This window comes from Myotis myotis, unplaced genomic scaffold, assembly GCF_014108235.1.
Source record: "Myotis myotis isolate mMyoMyo1 unplaced genomic scaffold, mMyoMyo1.p scaffold_m19_p_1, whole genome shotgun sequence".
NCBI classification, from domain to species: Eukaryota; Metazoa; Chordata; class Mammalia; order Chiroptera; family Vespertilionidae; genus Myotis; species Myotis myotis.
The window spans coordinates 129370933-129385115 of record NW_023416313.1 but is presented as its reverse complement, the minus strand read 5'-3'; the positions used below and the strand labels follow the sequence as shown (position 1 = coordinate 129385115).

At 38.2% G+C, this 14183-nt stretch overlaps 1 pseudogene; it reads left to right on the top strand.

Moving 5' to 3' along the window:
- Window positions 1–9822: 9822 nt before the first annotated feature.
- LOC118670458 lies at window positions 9823–12116 on the top strand (annotated as a pseudogene).
- The last annotated feature ends 2067 nt before the right edge of the window (window positions 12117–14183 follow it).

The window sequence follows — 14183 nt, the reverse complement described above, 5'->3', positions numbered from 1 at the left end:
CATTTGCTGGTTGTTTATTTTTTGGTATAACCAAGAAATAGTGGGATAATGAATATGGGAAACTTTGATTGTCTTGGGTGTCAGCTTAACATTCATAGGTGGCAGTAGTTTTTATATCTTATAATACAAAGCATACTAAATGACAATTTGGAGTCAGTCATGCATTTTCTATGTCTTAAACTTTTTAAATTACTTCTATTCACATGTTTTTGGTAGAATTGTTTCCTAAAGAAAACTATTCCTTGATCTTGGCTTCCCTGTCAGAATTTTGTGCATCTGTAACATCTTTGGTGTGGTAGTCCAGGTTTCCTAGTAACTTTGTCAATGTGTTGTAAAAGATTGAAAATTTGATTATGTAGTATATATGATATTAAATTGTGAATTAGTGGGACTTTGATGTAACAGCGTATCAACATTTGAAGATATTGGTACTTAATACTCTATTAAGGAAAGTTAGTCTCTAAATTTTAAGCTGGAAAGTCACTGGAATAACTGTTTAGAAAAGAATCACAACTACATGACTACATTTTTGGTACGTATGTTAAGAATTGTGTACAAATTGAAATGTCTTTGTACTGATCCTCAAAACAATAAAATCTCAATTATAAAAGAATTATTTGAGGCACATGGAAAAAAAAAGAGTGTATTTGAAGAAATAATGACTAAAAACTTCCCTTTTCTGTTGAGGGAAAAAGACACACAAACCTAGAAAGCATAGAGAGTCCCAAACAAGATTAACCCAAAAATGCACACACCGAGATATGTCATGGTTAAAATGGCAAAAGTTAAATAAATAAAAAGAGAGAATCTTAAAAGCAGCAAGAGAAAGTTATCTACAAGAGATTTCTCATTAGACTATCAGCTGATTTGCCAACAGAAACATTTTAGACCAGAAGGGATTGACATGAAATATTCAAAGTATTAAAAAGCAACAACCTACAACCAAGGCTATTGTACCCAGCAAGCTAACATTTAAAAAACTGAAGGAGCAAAAAGAGCTTTCTAGGAAAGAAAAAGCTAAATGGGGTCATTACCACAAACCAATATTACAGGAAATGTTAAAAGGTCTTCATTAGGAGGAAGAAAGGAAAAAAAAAACAAAACCCAGGAACATAGTTATTAAAAATGGCAATAAATACATACCTATCAATAATCAACTTATATTGATAAATGGCTCAAATGTTCCAATCAAAAGACACTGAATAACAAAACAAGACCCATATATATGCTGTCTACAAGAGACCCACCTCAGAACAAAAGTTGCACACAAAATAAAAGTAAAAAGATAGAAAGGATATTTCATGCAAGTGGAAATGAAAAAAAAAAATGGGGTCGCAATACTTAAAACAGAATAGACTTTAAAACAAAGACTATAATAACAAAGGAGGATACCACATAATGATAAAGGTGTCAATCCAACAAGAGAATATAACCATTTTAAGAGTGTATGCGCTCAACATAGAAGCACCTAAATATATAAAGCAAATCTTGATGAACATAAAGGAAAGACTAACAGTAATACATAGTCATAGTCATAGTAGGGGATTTAATATCCCACTGCCATAAATGACTAGATCTTCCAGACAGTAAATCAACAAGAAAATGCCATCCTTAAATGACATGCTACATCAGATGCATTTAATTGATATATATTATTTTCAAGTGTACATGGAACATTTTCTAGAATAGACCACGTGTTAGGACACAAAACAGTCTCAATAAGTTTAAGAAGATCTGAAATCATATCAAGCATCTTCTCTGACCACAATGGTATGCACCTATACATCAATTACAAGAAAAAAAAACCCTGAAAAACATACTAACACATAAAAGCTAAATAACATGTTACTAAACAATGAATGGGTTAGCAATGAAATCAAGGAAGAAATTAAAAGATACCTTGAGATAAATTAAAATGACAACACAACACACCCAAATCTATGGTACACCACAAAAGCAGTCCCAAGAGGGAAATTTATAGCATAAAAGGCCTACCTTAAGAAACAAGAAATTTTTCAAATAAGCAATCTAACCTTAAATTAAAGGAACTAGAAAAATAACAACAAAGTCCAAGTAAATAGAAGGAAGAAAACAATAAAATAAAAGCAAGAGTAAACAAAATAAAGTCTAAAAAAAAACAACAAAACACCACGATACAAAAGATCAATGAAACGAAGAGCTGATTCTTTTAAATATAAGCAAGATTGATAAACCTTTAACTAGACTCATCAAGAAAAAAATAGAGAGGATCCAAATAAACAAAATCAGAAATGAAAGAGAGATAACAAGGATTATAAGAAGACTATAGGCCCAGTGCATGAATTCGCTGTTACATCAAAGTCCCACTAATTCACAATTTAATGTCATATATACTACATAATCAAATTTTCAATCTTTCATAGCACATTGACAAAGTTACTAGGAAACCTGGACTACCACACCAAAGATGTCTTCACCCCCATATTGCCTGTGTCCATGGGCTATGCATATATGTATACAATTCTTTGGTTTATCTCTTCTCATCCTCCCACTCCCAACATCGAGGTATGTCAGTCTGTTCTATGCCTCCATGCTTCGGGTCTTATTTTATTGGTCAATTCATTTGATTCATTGGAGTCCACAAATAAGTAACATCATGTGATATTTGTCTTTCTCAGATTGGCTTATTTCACTTAACATAATAGTCCTCCATGTACTTCCATGCTGTCCCAAAGGGTAAGAAATCCCTCTTTTTTACAGCTGCAAAGTATTCCATTGTGTAAATGTTCCACAGTTTGTTTTATCCACTCATCTACTGATGGCTCTTGGGCTGTTTCTAAATCTTAGCTATTGTAAAAAACACTGCCATGAACATAGGGGTGCATATATTCTTTCTGACTGGTGTTTCTGGGTTTTTAGGATATATTCCCAGAAGTGGGATCACTGGGTCAAATGGAAGCTCCCTTTTTAATTTTTGAGGAAGCTCCATACTGTTTTTCATAGTGGCTGCACCAATCTGCATTCTCACCAGCAGTGAACTAGTGTTCCCTTTTTTCCACATCCCGCCAGCATTTGTTGTTTGTTAATTTTTTTTATGATAGCCATTCTGATAGGTGTGTGGTGATATCTCACTATGGTTTTAATTTGCATTTCTCTGATGATTAGTGACTTTGAGCATTTTTTCGTATGTCCTCTTTGGAGAAATGTCTATTCAGGACATCAGCCTATTTTTTAATTACATTGTTTTTCTTTCTTTTGTAAAGTTGTATGAGTTCCTTATATATTTTGGGTATTAAATCTATATCAGATGTATCATTGGCAAATATGTTCTCCCAAAGAGTGGGTTCCCTTTTCATTTTGATGGTAGTTTCTTTTGCTCTACAGAAGCTTTTTTTTTAATGTAGTCTCATTTGTTTTTCTCCTTAGTTTCCATTGTCCTAGAAGATGTATGCATAAACATATTGTTACTAGAGATGTATGAGATTTTGCTACCGATGGTTTCTTTTAGGATTTTTATGGTTTCACAACTTACATTGAAGTCTTTTATCCATTTTTAGTTTATTTTTTAGTTCAGTGTAAGTTGGCGGTTTAGTTTTATTTTCTTGCATGTAATCTGTCCAACTTTTTCAACACCATTTATTGAAAAGACTCTCTTGACTCCATTGTAAGCTCTTGCCTTCGTTGTCAAATATTAATTGAGCATAATGGCTTGGGTCAATTTCTAGGTTCTCTGGCCAGTTCCATTGATCTATATGCCTGTTCTTGTACCAATATCAGGCTGTTTTGATTATGGTGGCTTTGTAGTATAACTTGATATCTGATATTGTGATTCCTACAACTTTGTTCTTTCTCAAGATTGCTGTGGCTATTTGGGGTTCTTTTTGGTTCCATATACATTTTTTGTAGAGTTTGTTTTAGATCTGTGAAATATGCTGTGGGTATTTTAATAGGGATTGCATTGAATCTGTAGATTGCTTTTGGTAGTAGGGACATTTTAATGATGTTAATTCTACCAATCCATGAACACATTATATTCTTCCACTTGTTTATATCTTCCTCTATCTCTTTTTTCAAAGTCCTGTAGTTTATTGAATACAAGTCTTTTATCTCCTTGTTTAAGTTTATTCCTAACTATCTTAATTGTTTTGTTACAATGGTAAATGGGATTGTTTGTTTAGTTTCTCTTTTAATAATTCATTATTGATGTATAAAAAAGCCATTGATTTCTGGATGTTGATTTTGTGTCCTACTACATTACCAAGTTCATTCATTAAATCTAGTAGCTTTTTGGTGGAGTCTTTAGGGTCTTCTATTTATAATATCATGTCATCTGAAAATGAGAGTTTATTTCCTCCTTTCCAATTTGGATGGCTTTTATTTCTTCTTCTTGTCTGATCACTGTGGCCAGGACTTCCAGTACTGTGTTGAATAAGAGTGGTGAAAGCGGACATCCCTGTCTTGTCCTGTTCTTAGTGGAAATAGTTTTAGTTTTTGCCAATTGAATATGATGTTTACTGTAGGTTTGTCACATATGAACTTTATTATGTTGAGATATGCTCCCCCTATTCCCACGTTGCTGAAAGTTTTTATCAAAAATGGGTGTTAAATTTTGTCTAATGCTTTTTCTGTGTCTATTGATATGATCGTGTGATATTTGTCTTTCAACTTGTTTATGTGATATATCACATTTATGGATTTGTGAATATTGTGCCAATCTTGCATCCTGTAACAAATGCCACTTGGTCATGGTGTATGATCTTTTTAATATATTGCTGAATCAGATTTGCTAAAGTTTTGTGGAGCATTTTAGCATCTATGTTCATCAGGGATATTGGTCTGTAATACTCTTTCTTTGTAATGTCTTTGTCTGGTTTTGGAATTAGGATGATGCCTCATAAAAAAAACTTGGGAGTATTCCTCCTCTTGGATTTTTTGCAATAGTTTGAGTATAGGTGTTAATTCTTCTTTGAATGCTTGGTAAAACTCCCCTGTGAGAGCTATCTGGACCTGGGCTTTTGTTTGTTGGGAGTTTGTGTTTTTTTTGTTTGTTTGTTTGTTTTAATACTGCTTCTATTTCCTGAGTTGTTATTGGCCTATTCGGGTTTTCTGATTCTTTCTGATTCAGTTTTGGGATGTTGTATTTTTCTAGGAATTTGTCCATTTTGTCAAGATTGTCCAGCTTGTTGGCATATAGTTGTTCATAGTATTTTCTTACAATTCTTTGTATTTCTGTAATGTCAGTTGTTACTTCATCACTTTTGTTTCTGATTTTATTTATTTGGGTCCTCTCTCTTTGTTTCTTTTTTAAAAATATATTTTATTGATTTTTTACAGAGAAGAAGGGAAAGGGATAGAGAGTCGGAAACATCAATGAGAGAGAAACATCGATCAACCGCCTCCTGCACACTTCCGACTGGTATGTGCCCACAATCAAGGTACATGCCCTTGACCAGAATCAAACCTGGGACCCTTGAGTCTGCAGGCTGACGCTCTATCCACTGAGCCAAACCTGTTAGGGCTCTCTTTGTTTCTTGATGAGTCTGGTTAGGGGTTCATCAATTTTATTTATCTTTTCAAAGAATCAGCTCTTGGTTTCATTGATTTTTTATATTGTTTTTATAGTTTCAATGTCACTTATTTCTGCTCTGATTTTTATTATTTCCTTCTTTCTACCTACTCTGGGATTTTCTTGTTGTTCTCTTTCTAATCCTTTAAGTTATAGGGTTGAGTAATTTATTGTTAATTTTTCTTTTGTGTGTGTTTATGTTTTTTGTTTTTTTAGGTAAGTCTGTAATTCTGTGAACTTTGCTCTCAGAACTGCTTTTGCTGTGTCCCAGAGATTTGGGATTGTTTTGTATTCATTTTCATTTGTTTCCAACAAATTTTTTATTTCTTTCTTTATCTCATTGGTAACCCAATCATTGCTTAATAGCATGCTATTCAGCCTCCAAGTGTTTGCTTTTTTTTGTTGTAGTTGATTTCTAATATTATGCCATTGTGGTCTGAGAAGATGCTTGATATGATTTCAATCTTCTTGAACTTGTAAAGACTTGTTTTGTGACCTAACATGTGGTCTTCTCTTTGTGACTGACTTAAGTGCCCTTGAGAAGAATGTATATTCAGCAGCTTTGGAGTGAAGTGTTCTGTAAATGTCAACTAAATCCATCTGATCCAGTGTGTCCTTTAAAGTCACTGTTTCCTGGGTAAGTTTTTAGCAGGGTGTTAAAATCCCCTACTATGACTATTGTTAGAGATTTCTTCCTTAAAGTCCTCTAAAAGTTTTTTTATATACTTATGTGCTCTTATATTGTTTGCATATTATGTTTACCAGGGTTATATCCTCTTGTTGGCTTGATTCATATAGTATTATGTAGTGTCCTTTGTTGTCTCTTGTGATGGCCTTCATTTTGAAGTCTATTTTTCAGATATGAATATTGTTACCCCAACTTTTTTTATGTTTCCATTTGCATGGACAATTTTTTTTCATCACTTTACTATTACCCTATGTGAGTCTTTTGTTCTGAGGTGGATCTCTTATAGATAGCATATGGCTGGGTCATTTTTTTTTTATCTGTCCAGCTACCCTATGTCTTTTGATTAGAGTATTTAATGAATTTATATTTAAGGTTATTTTTGATAAGTACTTATTTATTGCCATTTTAATTCTGTATGCCTATGTTTCTGTCTCTCTTTATTTCTTCTTATTACAGCAGTCCCTTTAGCATTTCTTGCAATGATGACTTGGTAGTGATAAACTCCTTTAGCCTTTTTTTTTCCTGGGAAGCTCTTTATTTTAATGATAGCCTTGCTGGATATAGTAATTTTGGTTTCAGATCCTTGCTTTTCATTACCTTGAGTACTTTATGCCATTCCCTTCTGGCTTGTAGAGTCTTTTATGAGAAATCAGTTGACAGCCTTATAGGAGCACCTTTGTAGTTAACAAATTGCTTTTTTCTTGCTGCCTTTAAGATTCTCTCTTTGTCTTTAGTTTTTATAATTTTAATTATGATGTGTCAGGGCATGGGCCTGTTTGGGCTCTTCTTTCTTGGGACTCTCTATGCCTCCTGAATTTTTGTGACTTTTCCCTCCACCAGGTTAGGGACAGTTTCTGCCATTATTTCTTCCTAGACATTCTCTATCCCTTGCTCACTTTCTTCCCCTTCTGGCACACCATTTATGCAAATATTGTTACATTTCATGTTGTCCCACAGCTCCCTTAAGCTGTCCTCCTGTTTTTCTATTTTTTTTCTTTTTGATTTAGTGATTGAGTGATTTTTTTTCTATCCAGTCTTCTAATTCACTGATCCGATTTTCAGCTTCCCCTAATATGCTGTGTATTCCTTCCAATGTGTTCTTTATTAGTACTATGCCATTCTTTATTTCCTACTGTTCTTTTTTCATAGTTACTGCATCTTCTCTCATGCTGTTGAGCATTTTACCATCATTATTCTGAACTCTATATCAGATAAATTTCTTATCTCCATTTCATTTATCTCTTCTTCTGGATAATTCTCTTGTTCTTTCATTTTTGGAATTGTTTTTTTGTTTGTTTGTTTTTTTGTCTCCCTATTCTGGCTGCCTCTTTGGGTTTGTGACTATGGTATTAAGTAGATATGCTATACCTCCCAATTTCTAATGCAGAACAGTGTCAAATACTGTTTCTGACTAATTAGATCAGGCAAAGGCTCAAAGCTTCCGGAGACCTGTCTCTGCCTGAAGACTTATTGGATTCAATCTTGAGTAGCTCTCAGGCAATCATCCATAGGTGTGAGGAGAGGTTTTCCAACAGGGTGGGGCAAGTGCTTATGTCAGGAGGCTAATTGTTATTCTCAGTCTCTTAATAGGCCTCAGAAACTCAACACTGTGGATCTAGGAGTTTTCCCATAGGGTAGATCAACTATATTCCCCCAGGCAAAACCCACCTGGATAGCAAAGGTCTTCTTGAAAAATATGTCCTCCACAGAATGAGGGAATCATTCAGCACAGGAAACCATGGTGTCTGCTTTCTGAGATCTAACCCCAGAGCTCCCAACCCTGGCTTCTGCTCACACTGCTCCAGTCCACTCTACCTTTCCTCTGCTGGAGCACATGGTGAGTGGCTACACACGAATTTTGTGTATTGACCACTTAAGAGGGTGCCTGCATTTCCAGCAGTCACTCCCTGGAAGACAGCAACCCTGCTGCTTTTCACAGCCAGATGTTATGTGGGCACCTTTCTCTGTTTTGGTGCTGTCTACTGGAGGAGCCCAGCTTGGGGATTAGACCACAAAGTTCTCAATGGCAACCCCCACAGCTGAGATATCTCTCTGGAACTTCCGCTGCTGTCTGTGGGAGCCAGGCCAACCCTTTAACATCTCCACACTTCTTACAAATCTCTGTGTGGTCTTAACTTTCAGTCCTTGGTTATCAGGGTTCTCTCCAGCTAGTCTTCAGTTGATTATTCAGGATATTGGTGTTTTCCTTTGTATTCTAATAGTAATTCCAGTTTGGTCCTTGGACCTTATCTGTGTAGCATGCACTTGCAGATATATCTCCTTAGACAAGAAAAACAAAGGGCAAAAATAAACAAATGGGAGTACATCAAACCAAAATGCTTGTGCACAGCACAAGAAACCATCAACAAAATAAAATGGAATGCACTGATTTGGAGAACATATTTGCCAATGATACATCTGACAAGGCCTTCATCCCCCAAATATAGAAAGAACTCATGAAACTGACGACCAGGAAGACAAACTATCCTATTAAAAAATGGGCAAAGAACCTGAATAGACACTTTTCTAAAGAGGACAATACAGATGACCAATAGATATATGAAAAGATGCTCAAACATCTGAGAAATTCAAATTAAAACCACAATGAGATATCACCTCACACCTGCCAGATTGGCTACCATCAATAAGTCAACCAACAACAAGTGCTGGTGAGGATGTGGAGAAAAGAGAACTCTTGTGCACTGGTGGTAGGAATGTAGACTGGTGAAACCACTGTGAAAAACAATACGGAGTTTCTGCAAAAAATTAAAAATGGAACTGCCTTTTGATCCAGCAATTCCACTTCTGGGAATATATCCAAGAATCCCAAAACACTAATTTGAAAGAATATATGCACCCCTATGTTCATTGCAGTGTTCTTTACTATAACCAAGATCTAAAAACAGCCCAAGTGTCAATGAGTAGATGAGAGCATTTAAAAAGCTGTGGTACAGCTGACTTTATCTGTGCCTGTGGCTCTGGGAGTTTCTCCATGGCCTCTCCTTAAGTCTGAGGAATTGCTAGTTAAAACACCAGGAAATTATGAAAGTAAGCGTCAGAGAAAACCAACTAAAAAACTTCTTGAATCAAATGATTTAGACCCTGGATTTATGCCTAAGAAAGAGGATCTTGGCATTTCTAAAAAGTGTTATGAAGCTGGTCACTTGGAGAATAACATTACTGAATCATGTGCTGCATCTCATTCTAAAAAGTTTGGTGGAGGCAATACCAAGATATTTGATAAACCAAGGAGGAAAAAACAACAAAGGCATGCTATAGCTAAGATGCAAAAATGCTATAGCTAAGATGTTTTGTAAAAGAGTGTAAAATGAAGACTCATCCAGAGAAACTCCAGGCTCAGAGTGAGACCCGATGACACACAGGATACTGCAAGTCTCAAGGAGGCTATTGAAGAGGGCACAGAAAATGACCACGGGATACCTGTATCTAAAAAAATGCAAGGTGAACGAGGTGGAGGAGATGCACACAAGGGAAAGTTTGCCAGAACTGTGAGAAACTGGGTGAGCTGCTGTTATGTGAGGCTCAGTTCTGTGGGGCTTTCCACCTGGAGTGCCTTGGATTAACTAAGATGCCCAGAGGAAAATTTATCTGCAATGAATGTTGCACAGGAATCTATACCTGTTTTGTAAGTAAAAAGGGTGGAGAAGATGTTAAAAGGTTCCCTCTGCCCTTACGTGGAAAGTTTTACCATGAAGAGTGTGTCCAGAAGTACCCACCCACTGTCATGCAGAACAAGGGCTTTTGGTGCTCCCTCCACATGCGTATAACCTGCCATGTTGCTAATCCAGCCAGTGTTTCTGCATCTAAAGGCTGTTTGATGAAATGTGTCTGCTGTTCTGTGGCATCCCTTGCCAATGACTTTTGTCTAGATGCTTGGTCAAAAATACTTGCATCTAGTAGTATCATCTGTCCAAATCACTTTACACCCAGGCGGGGCTGCCGAAATCATGAGTGTGTTAACCTTAGCTGGTGTTTTGTATGCTCAGAACGAGGCAGCCTTCTGTGCTGTGATTCTTGTCCTCTGCTTTTCATTGGGAATGCCTGAACATTGATATCCCTGAAGAAAACTAGTATTGCAATGACTGTAAGGCAGACAGAAAGCCACATTACAGCGAAATTGTCTGGGTAAAAGTTGGATGGTACAGGTGCTGGCCAGCTGAGATCTGCCATCCTTGAGCAGTACCTTCCAACATCGATAAGATGAGACATGCTGTAGGTGAGTTCCATGTGCTCTTCTTTGGGTCTAATGACTATCTGTGGATTCACCAGGCCAGAGTCTTTCCCTACATGGAGGGGGATGTAAGAGCAAGGATACGATGGGCGAAGGAGTGGATTGGACATATAAAAAAGCTCTTCTGGAAGCTGCAGCAAGGTTTGAGGAGGTAAAGGCCCAAAAAGAACTAAGATAGTTGCAGGAAGACCAAAAGAACTATAAGAAACCACTGCCTTATCTAACAAAGAGGTAATATGCTAATTGACCCTCACACTGTCGCAAAGATGGCAACACCCACAGCCAATAAGGAGAGAATATGCTAATTGACTGTCACACCCTCAAAGATGGCAGTGCCCACAGCCAATAAGGAGGGAATATGCTAATTGATTGCCCCACTCTCAAAGATGGCAGCACCCACAGCCAATAAGGAGAGAATATGCTAATTGACTGTCACACCCTCAAAGATGGCAGTGCCCACAGCCAATAAAGAGGGAATATGCTAATTGATTGTTCCACTCTCAAAGATGGCAGCACCCACAGCCACAAGATGGCAACACCCAGTCCCCTCTGCCCCACTGGGGTGGCAGGTGTGTGGCAAGGCCGGGCACATCACGGGCCCAGCCACTCTGCACACCTGCCTCCAGAGTCCCCCAGTCCCCTCTGCCCCCCCAACCGCCCAGGGCCAGCCCAAGGAGCAGGCAAGCTTCATATGGCAGCTGCCCAGCCATCCAGGTCTGCCCTAGGCTCAGGTAACCAGGGCCGGCCAAGGCTTGCACTGCCAGCAGTGGCAGCAGCGGAGGTGTGATGGGGGCATTGCCTTTCCCTGATAGCTGGGTCACCTCCCGCCCCTAAGTGTTCCAGACTGTGAGAGGGGGCTGGCCGGGCTGAGGGACGCCCCCTCCAGTGCATGAATTTTCATGCACCGAGCCTCTAGTAAACATATAAAGGTGAACCGTCCTATTGGTCAGGTACAGATCTTCACTGCAGACTTTTCTGAAATTCCCCATTACAACTGTAAAGCTACTGATGATAATCCCTGTGGGTTAGGCTCTGGGTGCATCAACCACATGCTGTTCCATGAATGCCACCCCATGGTATATCCTGCCAGAGGACGCTGCCTAAACCAGTGCTTTACTAAGTGCCAGTACCCAGAGGTGGAGTTTTTTCGCACTTTATAAAGGGGCTGAGATCTTTGAACAAAAACAGATATTAAAAAGGGTGAAGTTGTGAATGAGTATGTGGGTGAGCTAATAGATGAAGAAGAATGCAGAGCTCGAATCCGTTACGCCCAAGAACATGATATCACTAATTTCTATATGCTCACCCTAGACAAAGATTGGATCATTGATGCTGGTCCCAAAGGAAACTATGCTCGGTTCATGAATCATTGCTTCCAGCCCAACTGTGAAGCATAGACGTGGTCTGTGAATAGAGATAACAGTGTTGGCCTTTTTGCCCTGAGTGACATGAAAGCAGGCGCTGAACTTACCTTCAACTACAACCTAGAATGTCTTGGGAATGGAAAGACTGTTTGCAACTGTGGATCCCCAGACTGCAGAGGCTTTCAGGTGAAAGGCCAAAGGGACCTTCTAGACATTTGCATCGGGAATAGTGGTGTGGTCCTCCTGCCTTATCCAGGGCAGGGCTGAGTCTTTATTTTAAGACGATATCTCTTTGAAATAATGACAGAGAATAGTTATGGCCACTGGCAATTTGCTAAGTAAGCATTCTGATGATCATTTTGGTGACACAGGAGAGTATCTTTGAGTACTGTTGGAGTGTTTTAAACAATCTGACTTATAACTGGGGATACCTTTCTAGCTAAGAAACCTGTAACTAGGAATCTGTAAAGTGGATTATTTGCCACATTTTTATTGGTCTCAGCTGATCTTACTCATATCTCCTAATAAGCTGCTTATATAACACTATCAATAAACATAGGATCCTAATCTTAAAAAAAAAAAAAGTGGTACAGAATGGAATATTATGTGGCCATAAAAAAACGGAATTCTTACCTTTGGGACAGCATGGATGGACTTGGAAATTATTATGCTAAGTGAAATAAGCCAGTCAGAGAAAGACAAATAATATATGATCTCAGTTACATGTAGAATCTAATGGCTAAAATAAAATAATGAACAAAATAGAAACAGAAGTATAGATATACTAGAGGCCTGGTGCACGAATTTGTGCACCAGTGGGTCACTTGGCCTGGCCTGCAGGTTCGGGCCAAAACCAGCTCTCTAACATCCTCCAAGGGGTCCTGGATTGTGAAAGGGTGCAAAGCAGGCTGAGGTACCCCACTGGCGCATAATCAGGGCTGGGGAGGGATGCGGAGGGTGGCCAGCTGGGGAGGGACCATGAAAGGGCTCCAGGGTGTGTCTGGCCTGTCTCACTCAGTCCAGATTGGCTGGACCCCAGCAGCAAGCTAACCTACCAGTTGGAGCGTCTGCCCCCAGGTGGTCAGTGCATGTCACAGTGACTGGTTGACTGGTTGACTGCCTGCCCCCTGGTGGTCAGTGCACATCATAGCAAGAGGTTGAGTGGCTTTGGCATATCATTAGCATATTATGCTTTGATTGGTTGAACAGATGACCAGACGCTTAGCATATTAGGCCTTTATTATATAGTATGGAACAGACTGATAGTTGCCAGAGGCATGTGGGGAGGAGAATACTGGATGAAAGAAGGTGAAGAGAATAGCCAAAGAGCATTAGACACTGACAACAGTGTGGTGATGGCCAGAGGAAAGTGGGGGTAGGGGTTAGGTGAAGATGGGCAAGGCGGCGGGGGGTGGGGGGGAGGTGGTAGAAATTGGTAATAGTCTCAACAATTAAAATAAAGTAAAAAATTTTATCTTCCACTCTCTTTAGTTTGCAAGGTTTCCTTTTAGAAATTCTTGCCATGATCATTCTGCCAGTCCTAGTCAATGTTCTTTGGCTACTCTCAGGATAACTTGAGCTAAAAACAAGTTGTTTCTTTTTAAAACTTTTCTAGGTTCTGGAAGCGAATGGAAGGTTACATTACTTAGGGGGTGGCATTGAAAATTCAATTATTTTGATAGATTTTGCAGTTACCATTCTGTATCTCTAAGGCATTTACATAGAATTGAAAAACAATGATCCAAATATTTGGAAAATGTATTTCCATTTAGGAAAATGAGATGCTCAATTGTTGGTAAACAGACAACCAAGAGCCCTTGGTAAATATTTTCTTTTCTTTTTTTTTTTATTTAATAGGATTAAGTTAAAAAGATAAAGAAAATTTTGCAGTCCAAAATAAGTGAAGATTATTTAATCTCTTTCAATGGAAGACTTGCGAATGGTATAGGTTATATCCATGCCTACAATCAGTGAACATAATAAGACAACCCACTTATTTAAGAACCTCACACCCTCAGAGGCTTTAATTGCCCCCCCCCCACACACACACACACAAGCCCTATGTTCTTCTTGTACTTATATGTAGACAGTGGAATTCTCTTCATCAATGAGAATGGACTAGAAAGGGAACCACATTTTATATACTGATACTAAATGCAGGTTACTAGGTACTTCCTGGGCATGATCTCATTTAAAATACAGAAGAATTGGTCAAATAGATAATCTCATGTAATAATAGGGTCTATCTAAATGGGCACAATTACACTGCAAGGACAATTTGGCAATTCACATCAAAAGCTTTATAATTTCGTGTGCTCTTTGGATTATGTCAAA